Genomic DNA, 15,265 nt, shown 5'->3' with positions numbered 1-15,265 from the left:
GGGCAAAAGGCAATCCAACCCCCACCCCTGGATCCTGTAAGTCTACTTTAACATACAAAAATTCCTTTAGAAATTTCCTCTATCTACCACCCCCCCCAAGATACGTGTTGGCCATCATCCCCCAAGCATAAGGCCCGCCGATATACATCTGAAGGGTCTCATGACAAAGGTTTTATTAGACGGTAATAAATGACCTTTTCCCAACAACAGCTAGTCCCCTCAAGGTCCTGGAAACCTTGCTTCCAAAACTCCTTAGAGGCTTACGCTATCCCTAACCCCCTCCCAACTTGAAAGTATATAATGGGCCACTCCTCATGACCCCGTTGCAGCTCTTTCTGCCCATGGGTCTTGTCCCCGTGCTTTAATAAAACCACCTGTTTGCACCAAAGACATCTCAGGAATTCTCTCTTGGCCCAACGGCTTTGAACCCTAACGTTTTCCTACATCACTACCCAGTAGATTTGCAATGTCTCTGTCTCTGGATATAGCATCCATGTGCTCCGTAAACTTAGCTCTTCACCTTTCTGAGCACAGGGAGTAGGGCCTCTTCCCGAGTCGCAGTCCAATGTGCTTGTCCACCCTTTGGAAATGAATGCCCCCCTCGGTCCATCCAGCATGACCTGCGCGTCCTCTTCTGGAAGAGGGAGATGGGGTGGGACGTATATTTATGGAACACCCTGTATTCAGCACCACGGATGAGAACAGCGATTCTGAGGCCGGAAGTCATTTGCTCAAGGGCTCTAGCCCGTCTGACTCCAGACACCAGCATCACCACCCTGCCGTGCATTTCTGAAGCCTTGAAAATTCGCCCGCTCTTGTTTCACAGAGACGCTCTCTGCCTGGCCTGTTTGTTCCAGTTTGATGGCAGCTTTATTTAGGTAATAATTGAAGAGCCCTGCTGTTTTATGAGGCGGTAATCCAAGCCCTGTGGGGTAACTATTCTTTTAGGTTGAGTGGTTGATCCCTCTGATAAAAAGAGGTAGATTATTGTTCTGGAAATCCTTTTTGAAAGTCTTCCTTTCATTCTTGCATTAGATAAAGACACTTGCATATTCACTTCTCGCCGAGGCCTCAGAGGGATCCCCAAGCTGAGATGAGTTAAGACCAGCGGCCCAGCAGAGACCAGACGTGGGGACTGTTCTTCCTTCGCTGTTGGCTGAGATTTGAGGAAATCACCTGCGGTGGTTGAGAATGGCTCCTTTTCCTTTTATTTGAACTTTTAAAGGGGTTACAGGGCCATCAACTGCCCCATTTGGGGGGCAGGGGTACTGTCCCAACTTTTAGCACCAAAAATCCTGCATTCCGGAAAACCCCAGTCCTGAGCAAACCAAGATGGTTAGTAACCCTAGCTAAAACTTCAGCTCGGGGGGGGGCGGGGTGGGGCGGCGCCTGGGTGGCTCAGTTGGTTAAGTGTCCGACTCTTGATTTTGGCTCAGATCATGATCTCAGGTTCATGAGGTGGAGCCCTGTGTTGAGCTCCGTGCTGAATGTGGAGCCTGCTGGAGATTCTCTTTCTCCCTCTGCCTGCCCCCCCCACCCTCTAAAAACAAAAACAAAACAAACCAAAAAAATCTCAGCTGGAAGAAAGAATAGAAAGATAGAAAGGAGTGGGAAGCAGGAACTAAAGCATTTATTTGTTAAAAAATAGTTTACCATCCTAATGACATTTGAAGCCACTTTCATATTTTTTCCTGGTGACAGAATGGGATCTTTTGAAGGCCTAGGAAGACAACCTAGAAATCCATAAAATAGTAAAATGTGGAACATCAATCACTAAGAAAACAAGACAGCCTTAGAAATTAGGAAAGTAGATGTATATTATAACCATGTTGAATAATTTCTAAGATTGGAGCAAAAAAAGAAAAGAAATATCTAAATCTTTTGCACATGTTTACGATTTATGGAAGGGTAGTGTATTCGTTTCTTATTGCCATGAATCCATTTTAATTCAAACAATGATTAGAACAATGCATGTTTATTATCTCGCAATTTCTGTGTGCTAAGAGTCAGGGAATGGCTTGGTTGGTTTCTTTCTAAGGGTACGGTCACAGTGACAGGCAGACACATGGGCATGGGAATGTCCTAGGAATCTACCTGGAAAGCAAATGGCTATTAACATCTCATAAATTCCCCAAGTGGTCCACAGACCAGCAACACTGGCGCAACACCTTGGAGCTTTTGGGGAATGCAGTTTTTCTTCCCACCCCAGACCTACTGAATCAGAATCTGCATTTTAAAGATTCAAATGTAGGACCCCCGGCTGGCTCAGTTAGTAGAGCATGCAACTCTTGATCTCAGGGTTGTGAGTTCAAACCCCACATTGGGTGTAGCGATCATTTCTAAAAAGAGAATAAATAAATAACTAAAATAAAAAGATTTGAATGCATTCCAAGTTGGGAAGTTTTGAACTAGAGTACCATGCATACCCAGAAAAACTCACCCACATCATCCAGGAACTATCTACACAGGAAAGCTTATCGCAGTATTGTTTATAGTGGCAAAAACAATAAAAAAAAACCTGGAAAAAATAAAACTAACTGATCATCCATAGGGGATTGAAAAATAAGTATATTTATTTTTGCATATTATATTGCATAGTATATTGCAGTATATTTATCAAAGGAACACTCTAAGAAGTTAAAATGAACAAACTATAGCCACATCTATCATGGATATAGAGAGACGTGGATATATGGATAAATCCCCCAAAGATAACAAAAACAAAAACAACCAAGTTCCATGAAGGAATGTACAATATAAGCTCATTCAAGTAAAATTCAAAGACTTGGACTGTGGACACATATGTGGGTAAGTAAGCATCAGAATGACAAACACCAGGGGTGCCTGGGTGGTTTAGTTGGTTAAGCATCTGTCTGCAGCTCAGGTCATGATCCCGGGGTCCTGGGATCAAACCTCAAGTCAGGCTCCCTGCTCAGTGGGGAGTCTGCTTCTCCCTCTCTCCCTGCTCTTGCTCCTGCTTTCTCTCTCTCTCTCACTCTCTCTTGTGGGTGTGCACTCTCTCTCTAATAAATAAATAAAATCTTAAAAAAAAAGAATGATAAACACCAAATTCAAGACAGTGGGCTTCATCTGGAGGATCTTCTATGTGCATGCTTCATGCTGAGCAGTGGATACAAAGATGTTTGTGGCATTTTCCTTGTCTTTTTTTATATACTCACAATATTTCATCATAAAAAAGAAACAAACGCTTAGCTTTTCCAGAGGACACAAAATTCTCCTTCAGAATGTGGGTACTGATTTCTAATCCCACAAGCAGTGAATGGGGTTCCTGTTACCCTGCAATCCGCCCATTTGCTGTTGGTCAGACTTCTAATTTTTGGCCCATCTGTTAGGCAGGTGTGAAATGGCATGATACTGCTGATTAATCTGCTTTTCTCCCTTTATAAGTGGGATGTGCTTATTGACCATCAGCTTTCCTGTCCTGTGAGTAGCACCTTCGCATCCCTTGAACATTTTCCTGTTTATTTGTTTTTCCTTATTGATTTGTAAGAAAGACTAATTAAGAGCACTAGGAATGCAAGTTGATGTCCTTTTTCTGTTTGAGTTGCAAGTAACTCTCAAGCTGGAGAGAGCACAGGCCAATGGGAGATGTATAGCAGGATTCCCGATACAAACTGGGTCCCTCCTTAGGTTACCCCTCAATATCTGACAATTTCAAGGGCATGTCACTCTTCCTGCCTTTAAAAATATAATTAAAAAATCAAGTAATCAACTAGATATATAGGATTAACAACTCTTTACATGGTTTTCCATGGTAAGCTTATTTTATCTTGCAAAGTTTCCCAATAATGTTTATTTTTGCTGCTGATGTTAGAGGGAAAAGAAAGAAAGAACAGTGACATAAATTAGCAAAATTCAAGATTTTCCCAGACAGCTAAATATGTATTCACCTTTTTTTTTTGACTTTAAGAAAATGACAATCTCTGGAAATTACTTAATGGAAGAAATTCTTTTTTGTGTGTGATATAGTTCTTGTGTAGCTGTCACTGTTTATACGTGAAAAGAGAGACACATTTTCTTATTCAAATGGAGGGGAATCAATTTCTTTAGAATGCTGGAAAACCCTTGTGCTTAAACAATTACGAAATCTCATCTATGTGATGGATGTTCCTTAGAAAATTTTTGGTTGCAGCCCAAAGAGAGCCGTACTTCCGTTTATAATGGGAAAGGTAGTATCACCTTGGTGAGTGAGACCTATTTCTTCAAGGAATAATGGGCTTTCTCTCAGACCCAGGGTGTGAATGGGATTTGTAAGCATCGCAAAACAGAACCCCCACAGACATGTGTGACATTGCTCAAATCTGAGGTCTAACCCTGACTCCAGGACTGGCTGTCTTGCTCCAAGATTTCAGATGTGTCTAAAGCCTTCAAGGACCGTAGATCACTAGATCAGTCATTCTCATCCTCCAATACTGACCAGTGAGGCTTTGGTTTTGTTTGTTTATTGGTTTGTTTTGGTATCAGTATGAGTTCATGGGTTTAAACATATTTGCTGTGTGTTCTGGAATGAATGTATATGCTGTCCGTCCCCCCCAAGGCCCCCCCAATTCACATGTTGAAATCCTACCCACTCTTGCGATGGTATTAGGAGGTGGAGCCCATGGGAGATAATTAGCACTAGATAAGGTCATGAGGGTGGGGTCCTCATGAATGACATTAGTGTCCTTTTAGACTCAGGAGAGAGCTTGCATCCTCTCTGGTCTCCTCCCTGTGAGGCACAGAGAAGTCAGTGGTCTGCAACCCAGGGGACAGTTCTCACCAGACCTGCTCACACTGGTACATTGGTTTCGGACTTTGAGCCTCCAAAGGTGTGAGAAATTTCCGTTGTTTATAAGCCACCTGGCCTATGGTATTTCTGCTAGAGTAGCCCAAACATACTAAGACATTGTGTTTGAATCCATTGTTCTCACTAATGGTCAAATTTCCTCATTTTTGGCCAGGAGGAACTAATTCAGATAGGCTCTTTCGGTGCAAAAAGACAGTCCAGGCTCATTTTGTACATACTCTGGCCTAAGACCCAAGATAATTTCTTTCTCCCAAGATCCCTGTTTCCTTTCACTATTTATGGATGACATTCTGGGCACTAATGGTATCATGGCAAATGGGTCGGTCATTGTTTCTAAACTTTCCAGTGGAGATAGCAGAAAATAATGTATTTTTTCTTAAATAAAAAATACAGCATAAATTTATAGTAATGCTTGTGATTCAAATTCAGGCCTATAAAGTTTTCATTTAACCTCATTGATCTAATATTTATATCTTCTTTCAATTCTTCTGGAAAGCTCACATAATTACTTGTTTGATATTGTTCCTAAAACATATGGAAAAACAACAGCATCGTTATATTAACATTTCCTCCAACAGAATGATTGCTAAAAACAGCTTAAGGATTTTTTCACAGTGCTTTTTTCCTCAAGGTCTACCCCACAAGGGTCAGACAATCAATTTATTGTTTTTTAAAGTCACTTGGAATAACTCTTCTCTGTGTGGTTTTGTCTCCAAATAGATATATAGCTAAGGTCATCCATTTAATTTTACTTTCAATTTTAACTAATTACCTTTTCATTTATTTAAACGCGGCTGAAATAATTTACATGGTTCCAACGTAAAATCTACAATATGGGGTGTATTCCAACAGACTCGTTGTCTCTTGCTCCTCTTAAATCAGTCTGAACCTGGCACTCATTATGGTCTTTTCAAAAGGCAGAACTTGTCACCCCTGCCTCCCATCCTTTGTGCTCAAAAACATTTACTCACTGCTCCAACCACTTTCCTATGGTCAGCTGAGCTCTGCAGGAGTGAGCCCTGGCCTACCTCTCCAACCTCATTCCCCACGCTTACTTCTGATGCTCCAAATAAAACAGAATTGACTCAGAGCCTTGGAAGTACCAAAATCAGTGGCACTTCTGAGTTTTTATCAATTTCATTCCCTCGGTCTGAAACCCTCCCATTGTCCACATTCTGTGTGTGAGTCTGTCTAGCTCCTACTCACCCTCTGGTGTTAGGCTATTCTTCTGCCTTCTTCAACCTCTGCCGGGACCAGAGTCCCCTTGAGTGTGCCCGTGGCGCTCCACATATGCAATACCCAACACCCTGTTATATAAGTGCCTGCCAGTGTGTCTGCATGTTCCACTGAAACATAAGCTATGTTAGGAGAGGGATTTTGTCCATTTGGTTCACCATTTTATCCCCAGAGCTGAAAACCTTTTCTGAATCTAGAGCCTCCACTAGTTCACGTGGTTTCTTCGTGAGTAGCCAGGGGTTTTTGTGCAGTCTACACATTGCACAATCATACATGGCAGACCTGCCTGGCACAAAGTATTTGCTCATTAAATATCTGGTGAATTAATTTTAATCATCTTTAGTTTTGATATTTACTTATTAATAGCTTTATTGCTGATCCTCTTTTCCTTTAAAAATTTTCTTTTAACTCTTTTAGAGCATCCTTGAACAGTTGCTGTGAAGATGATTGAACTACCATTTTCCAAACAAGAAGCTCGGGCTTCCAATATCACTTCATTTGGGAAGGCACGCAACTCACTCCTCTTCACCAAGAGGTTTTACCTGGTCTACCAAAAGAGGGCATGTGCTTTTTATTTGAAACTTGACTCTACCATCAGTTCTTTGAAGGCATAAGTGGCTAGTTTAGGAGAGGACACAGTTGGAATCATTACTGTTTGTTTCGCAGACAGCAGGCCCCAAATTTCATCTACCCCAAAGCTTAGAGGGATCTGGAAGCATGAAGTTTATGATCACCACCAGGCAGTTTTGCCCTCATTGTCCCTTTCATTAAAGCACGTCCTTGTGGCTAATCCACGTCGTGGAACTCAGAACCACCTCCTTCCCCAGAATGCCCAAGTGGTGCTCTGCCTCACCCCGGGCGAAGACCCTCTCCACAGGCGGAGAACCTTTGGAATAGTCAAGGAAGTAAGCCATTTGAGCACAAAGCCTTTTTTCTCCCATGGTGTGGGAGAAAAAGTGGCCAAAAGGCCACTTTTGTCATAATTAAAGTTCTTCAAAATACCAAGATGTTTATTTTGAATGCTCCCTCCTTCATTCCATCTCAACGTAGCCCTGCACTATGATGAGAGTGCAATGCCCCACCCAGCCAGAGACTAGGGACAGAGCAGTTCTGCTGTCAGTCCCTGGCTGGGCCTGTTTTAGACCCTCTCTGGACGACACTTCAAATCTGGAGAGATGGCGCTGATGAAGTATTTTTAGAACTGTGTTCAAAGAACAGGAAGAAAGAATGTGTCATAGGAAAAGAATCTGGACTTAAATCTGTATCCTCTTCAAGAATTCTTTCTGAGGCTCGTTGGATTGCTTCCTGAAATATTTATGTGAGCAAATATCTTGACTTACCATAAAGAAAGTCTGGGATGACATAGTCAAACAAACTAGTCTCTAAAAGGAGATAAAAGCTCCCAGTGGAAACTGAGGTGGCCAGCTGCCATTCAACATTTAGATCTGTTAACAGCAGTAAGTAAATATTAGTGAAAGCAATTTTTTCATTGACTCCAAGAACTGGGTAAATACAAGATCATGGAAATAATTCTCCAAAGAGCAGAGTTAAAAATGTGTGTTGCAAAGACAGAGGACAACTGTTTCACGGGGTGCCTAAAGCAGGAACAAGCCTCTGAGGTTCTCCAGGAAATTCACTTTTCCTTTTCTGTACTTAGCTGTTTTTTTTTTAAATTTAAAATAGCTTTATTAAAGTATAATCAGCATACAATAAACTACACATATTTAATGTATATAATTTGATGAGTTTGAACATATGTATATACCCAAGAAACCATCACCACAATCAAGGTAAGAGACACACCCAACACTTCCAAAGTTGGCTTCTGTCCCTTTGGGGATTTTGGCGGGGGGGTGTGGAGTAAGAATACTTAACCTGAGAACTACACTTTTAAAGTTTTAAGTGCATAATACATACTGGTGACTTAGGTGCTATGTTGGACATCAGATCTCTAGAAGTATCTTGCATGACTGAAACTTTAGACCAATTGAACAACTTCTCATTTTCCCCTCTCCCTGGTCCCTGATAACCACCGTTCTAATCTGTGCATCGAGTTTATTAGTTTAGGTACTTCATGTAAGTGGAATCACACAGTATGTGTCCTTCTCTGACTGGCTTATGTCACTTAGTAAAATGTCCTCCAGGTTCATTCACATTGTCACAGGTGGCTGTATTTCCTTTATTTTTAAGACTGACTAATATTCCACATTTTCTTTATCCATTCATCTGTTGATGACCATTTTTGGTTGCTTCCATAACTTGGCGGTTGTGGATAGTGCAGCCATGACATGGGAGCACATATATCACTTAGAGATCCTGATTTCAATTCTTTGAGGTGTATGCCTAGGAATGGGATTGCTGGATCATATGGTATTTACATTTTTAATTTTTTGAGGAAACTCCATACTGTTTTCTATAGTGGCTGCACCATTTTACATTCCCCAAAACAGTGTATTAGGGTTCCCTTTTCTCCACATCCTTACCAACACTTGTCTTTTTTTTTTTTTTTTTTAAATAAAAGGCATCCTAACTGGTGTGGGGGGTGATATCTCATTGTGTTTTTGCTTTGCAATTCCCAGATAATGAGTGATATTGAGCATCTTTTCATTGTCCATTTGTATGTCTTCTTTGGGAAAATGTCCATTTTTTAAATTGGGTTCCTTGTTTTTTGCTATCGACTTATATGAGTTCTTTACATATTTTGGATAATAACACATTACGAGCTATATGGCTTGCAAGAATTTTCTCTCATTCTCTTATTCCATAGATTGGCTTTTCATTATGTTCATTGTTTTCATTGCGGTACAAAACTTTTTAGTTTGAGGTAGTCCCATTTGCCTATTTTTGCTTTTGTTGCTTGTGGTTTTGGTGTCACATGCAAGAAATCATTGCCATAACCAATATTTAAAAAGATTTTTCCCTATATTTTCTCCTAGGATTTTTGTAGTTATGTTTAAGTCTTTAATCCATTTTGAGTTCTATGTATGGTGTAAAATAAAGGTCTAATTTCATTCTTTTCCATTTGGATATTCAGTTTTTCTAACACCATTTCATAAAGACACCATCCTGTTTCACTGTTTATTCTTGGCACTCTTGTCAAAGGTCTATTGACTGTATATGTGTGGGTTTACTTCTGGGCTTTCTATTATGTTCCATTAATTTTGTGTCTATTTTTATGCCAGCGCCATACACACCTATTTTATTACTATAGCTTTGTAATATAAATTGAAATCATTTGCAGTGGCATCAAAGAGACTAAATACTTTGGAATAAATTTAACCAAGGAGGAAAAAGATCTATACACTGAGAACTATGAAACATTGATGAAAGAAATTGAAGAAGACAGAAATGAATGGAAAGATATCTCATATAAATGGATTGGGGAAATCAATAGTGTTAAAATGTCCAAGCTAACCCTGCCCCGAAATCTACAGAATCGGTGCAGTCCCTATCAAAATGTTTACCGCATTTTTCATAAAAAAAGAAAAAGCAATCCTAAAATTCATATGGAATCACAAAATACCCTGGATAGATAAAGCAATTTTGAAGAAGAAAAACAAAGCTGTAGTCATCACACTTCCTGATTTCATTCTACATCTTTTAATTGGAGAGCTGTATCCATTTATGTTCAGAGGAATTATTGCAAAGTAAGGACTTAGTATGACCATTCTGTTAGGTTTTTTTCTGTCTGAATTATGGTTCTCTCATCCCCCTCTCTTTCCCTCTCCTGACATCTTCCTTTGTCATTTGTTGACATTTTTCATGTAGTGATATGCTTTGATTCCTTTCTCTCTTTTTCTTTTGTAAATCTACTATAGGTATTTTCTTTGTAGTTACCATGAAGCTTACATAAAACGTCTTGTAGTTATAACTGTTTATTTTAAGGTGGTAACATCTTCAATTGCATACAAAATCTCTACATGTTGGCCCTTCCCCTTGATGTTATTGATGTCATACTTACATCTTTTTTTTTAAGGTGAAGTACTGATGTTATTGATGTCATACTTACATCTTTTTGTTATGTTATTGATGTCATACCTACATCTTTTTTTTATGTTACTGATATCATACTTATATCTTTTTTTTAAGTGTAGTTCAAACACAGTGTCACGTTCATTTCAGGGGGACAACATAGTGATTCAACAAGTCTGTACGTTATGCTGTGTTCACCACAAGCCTAGCCACCATCTGTCACTGTAAGACACTATTATAATACCATTGACCATATTCCCTATGCTGTCCCTTTTAGTCTGCATACTTACATCTTTTATACTGTATATCCATTGGCAAATATCTGTACTTGTAGTTATTCTTGATACTTTTATCTTTTAATTTTTGTATCAAAGTTAAAAGTGGTTTACGTACCTCCATTATAGTATTTCATATGTATCCATATTTTGGCGTCTACCAGTGAGGGTGATCTAAAGAGGAAATTGAAAACAAAGACGGCCAATAAAGAAATGAAAACTGGTAACAATGGAAGTGAAATTTAAATCAAACATAAAAGGAATTATAGAAACAATAGCTGGACACAGGAATGTTGATTCTGCCTCCATTTGAGAGACTGGATGTGCAGCAAGGGGAACTTATTGAAAGTGAACTTATCAGGGGCGCCTGGGTGGCTCCGTTGGTTAAGTGACTGCCTTCGACTCAGGTCATGATCCTGGAGTCCCGGGATCAAGTCCCACATCGGGCTCCCTGCTCGGCAGGGAGTCTGCTTCTCCCTCTGACCCTCTTCCCTCTCGTGCTCTCTATCTCTCATTCTCTCTCTCTCAAATAAATAAATAAAATCTTTAAAAAAAAAAAAAGAAAGTGAACTTATCAGCATAAATGAGGAAAGTGGTTGTAATAAAAAGATAAATATGTCCCAGAGGAAGCAAAGCTGGCAAAAAAACTTTTCATGGAAGGAATTCTCAGAGGTGTTTCATGACATTGAGGGCACAAAGAACACAGTGTTGAAAGCAGATCCAAGTTTAGAAAGGAGGATAACAACTCAACAAGGCGTAGGAAAGAGGCTTACTCCATGGTCTCAGTTCTACGAGAAGAAAGTAAGCACTCTTCAAACTACTCTTCGTATACTTTTTACAAAGAAAACACTTTCAGTCTCAATGTTTCTGACATTTTACAACTGACATAAGGGAGCTTTTAATGTTTCAACATAAATTTTTAAAGACCAAGGAACAATCATGATTTTTTCCTATTGATTATTCAAATCACTTTGCATGGTTTCAGCAGCTACTGCAAAGTGAGGACTACTTGTATCTCAAGGAATCTCAAAAGCTAGTGAGTGAATAGTAAATGGGCTTCAACTATAAAACCCAAACTGAGATGATTCAAAATGTTGGGCATCTTTTTTCAATGTATGTCAGGGAAAAGCTTTAAGGCTCTTTAGCTGGCTTATGAGTCCCATGGGGAAAAGCTAAAGGCATGAGACCAGGCAGGTGCAAGAAGAGGAGTAGCTCTGGAGAACCAAGAACCGGAACTAAATGCTGGCTCTTTCGCTCATCTCTTCTCCAGTCTTGAGCACTCATTCACTGACACTTTTGCCTCATCTGTAAAATGAGGATGGTAAAACCCACAGAACAGGATAGTTCTGTGTATTAAAAAAAATGTGGGTATATACATATGAAAAACTATGGTGAAGAGTGCTTAGCAGACACTGGGGACCCCCAAGCTGTTGCCATATTTTCTATAACCGCAAAAAGAATCAAAACATAAGTTATAAAAGTAAACCTCCAGTGGCGGCGGGAGAGCCCTTTCCCACCCAACAAGGACAGGAAGCTACCATTTATTACAGGCTTAGTCAATGTCAGGGATTTTGACAGAGAAGATCTCAGTCAGTACAACAGCATTAGCAAGGTGTGACAGAGAACACTTCCAAAGGCAGCCTGCTGATTTTGATGACTCTGAACTTTCTAGCACAGAACATTGCCAGCTCTGGGTGATTATGGTTAGGCCAGTAGCTAGGTTAATCTATGGGGCATCTTGGATTTTCTATAAAAATTACAGGTATTCCTGGGGCGCCTGGGTGGCTCAGTGGATTAAGCGTCCGACTCTTGGTTTCGGCTCAGGACATGATCTCAGGGCCGTGAGATTGAACCCCACGTATGGCTCCATGCTCAGTGCAGAGTCTGCTTGTCCCTCTCCCTCTGCCCCTCCCCCCGGTCCCTCTCTGTCTCGCCCTCAAATAAATAAATACGATTTTTAAAAAAATTACAGGTATCCCAGAAAAAAATTTTAAACTCTACAGTTTCTTTTCACATCTAATTATTTGCCTGACTCCACATTCATAGAAAATGTACCTTAGCTTCTCTGCCTCTCATTTTGTTTGAATATACTACAAGGAGAATCAAATTGTAAGAACTAGTATTATTATGTGTTTACATATAATGAGGCTATCTCCATGTTCGCACAGATGGTCTAGAATAACTAAACATCATTACAACCAGTTCTTGTAAATGTGGAGCATCTCTACTAGTTTCTTTGATCTCTATCAATGAAATATTGTTATTTTGATAGTCATTTTTATAAGAAAGTTTTATGCTACACTAGAAATTCGCTAGAATCATAAATTGTTCATGTTTCTTTCAGAGGAGAGTGGGGAGAAAGGTTTTGATGGTGAGAATGTCCTCTCCTAGAGGTTGAATACACAGATTTGGGTAGATCATTAGCTGGGTTAGCTGGGATCTGAGAAAGGTGTAGATGCAGAATCGGCCTTAGAAAGAGCCCTGGGCCCTGTTTGTCTCTTCTTCTCACCTCCTGTCATTCCTCCACACACTTTTCCTCTAACTCTCCTGAGTTAACAGTCCATGTACCTACGGTATCATGTTCGGACTTGCCTCTGTACCTCAAAGCAATGTAATAGTCCAAGAAAAAGATACGGCAGCCATGGTCGTAGCAGAGTGGATGGACGGTATGATTCGTAGAGAACTGAAGGATCCAGGGGAGCAGATCCTGGTACCTGCGCTCCCCACCGAAACACTTCACCACGACATAAAGACCCTTTGCTGTCTGCCCCTCCATCTGTCTGCCTATTGTTCTCTTCCACAGCCCTAGGAACGGTGAACTTCAGGCACCCTCCATGCCCTACAGATTGCTGCTTGTTCTATATTCCCCTCCAGGTGGCTCTACTTGCCTGGCTGTGCTTTCCTCCCCGGTCTTGCCGCCTTCATCTCCCAGAGCGAGTATTGCCAAACATGAGCTTTCCTAAGAGAGTTAAAGCGCTGTTGCCTCGTTGTTCAAAATACTCTTTAATATATTTCAGTTATGATATAACTGGGTAAAAAGAATAGTATTGTTTTGTTGTTGGCACCAGATTTCCTGTTAGGAAAAGAACCATTTTTATTTAGGAAAATACACTGAAAAGCTGCAGCTAACAGAAAATAAGCCCTCAAGAGAAAGCAGAAACACGACAGAGACAGATGAAAGAATTGTGACCCACAAAAAGCAATGTGGAGCTGGGAGAGAAGTGAGGGCAGAGAGCTTGGGGGATGGGCTGAAGAGATCAAGAGAATGGGGTGGCAGTTGGGGATGTACATCACCAGACGAAGCAGAGACGTTTACAAAAAAAGGATCTAATATTCAATTTAAATTCATCTCCCATGTGGTCATGAGATGCAATACCCCCGTGCTGCTAGTCCCACTTACCTCCAGTGAAAACCTCCTCTGTGACACCATGACGTGAGTGGAACTTTTGGAGTGGGAAGGAGACAGATCTGTGACCCATCGTGTGACCAAGACTGAGAGAAAGGCACAGAGATCAGAGAAAAAAGAATTCTGAAGAAACTGGGTCACCAGAGTTGGCAAGGAAATTTTTTAAAAAAGCAATAGAAATAGAAATACCATCCTTCCCCCATTCCAAATCCCTGCCTGAACCATATACCCCACGTGAACCGTATACCAGTTATTTTCCCCACCTGTAAAATGAGAGGGAGAAACTAGGGGGTCCCTCCGGGCCCCTCCAGCCTTAATATTCTTTGAATCTAAATTTTCCACTGAGCTTGGGGAAACTAATAAAAGTTATGTCCTATTGTAGAAAAATATTTGGTGCTCTGAATTAACTTGATTAGGCACTGGAGATGACACAGATAATGACAGTCGTTTAACACCTAGGTGAGGGGGGAAAAAAAGCAAATCAAGAGAAGTATTCTCATGGCACCAAACAATGGCTTGTTCCAATTCTTCTGGCACTTGTATAGCGTCTGCTCTAAAAATTACAATGTGTTTTGAAATTACTACTTGAGTGCATACACAATGTGTGTCATACATTTATGTAATTATGTTATTAAAATGAAGTTTCCAGTATCTGTGGATACAAACATGCCAACATAAGCAAAAATATCAAATGCCCCATTCTCTCCAAACCCAGCAATTAAAGATGGTCAACATAGGCTGTCAAGTAGCGATTGACGCTGAGGGCTTAGTCCAATCAATTGATTAAAATGCAATTATTTGGGGGCACCTGGGTGGCTCAGTCGTTAAGCGTCTGCCTACGGCTCAGGTCATGATCCCAGGGTCCTGGGATCGAGTCCCATATTGGGCTCCTTGCTCCACGGGAAGCCTGCTTCTCCCTCTCCCACTCCCCCTGCTTCTGTTCCCTCTCTGGCTGTGTTTCTCTCTGTCAAATAAATAAATAAAATCTTTAAAATGCAATTATTTGGAAGGAAAATATTAAATTGTTCTCGTTTATCTGCCAGAGACAATTATCTGATTGTGTTTAAGTAACAACAGTCCCAGAGAGCTATCACGTGGAAGAACAAGCATGGGTTTCTCAGTCCTACCCTATTTCAGTGATGACAGGTCTGTCTGTTTTGCAATGGAGACACTGATACAACGGGAGAGAAGACACTGTTGTAATTTCTCAACTGAGCAGATATTGATGTTATAAAGTCAGTTTGCCATTAGTCATATTTTACCTGGATGAGTACAGAACCAGCGGGGTCTTGCACAGAGTTCCTTAGGAACCATTATAAAATATTTGGCATTAGGAGTAGAAGCCCATAAAATCTGGAAATTAGCCTGGGTTCAAGTGCTGACTCCAGCACCTGTTGGTTGGATGATCTTAGTTGCTATCCATACTTCAGTTTATTCTTGCGTGAAACGGAGCTCTATGTAATGGCTCCTAACTCTTGGGTTTGTAGCTGGGATTCAGTGAATGAAGACAGATGAAGTATGGACAACCATGACTAGTGCATAGCAAGCACCATATTAATGCAAACTGTC

Source organism: Callorhinus ursinus, unplaced genomic scaffold (genome assembly GCF_003265705.2).
Source record: "Callorhinus ursinus isolate GAN/ISIS: 27379988/994484 unplaced genomic scaffold, GSC_fseal_2.0 scaffold7, whole genome shotgun sequence".
NCBI lineage: Eukaryota > Metazoa > Chordata > Mammalia > Carnivora > Otariidae > Callorhinus > Callorhinus ursinus.
Note: the sequence above shows the minus strand (reverse complement) of the source record.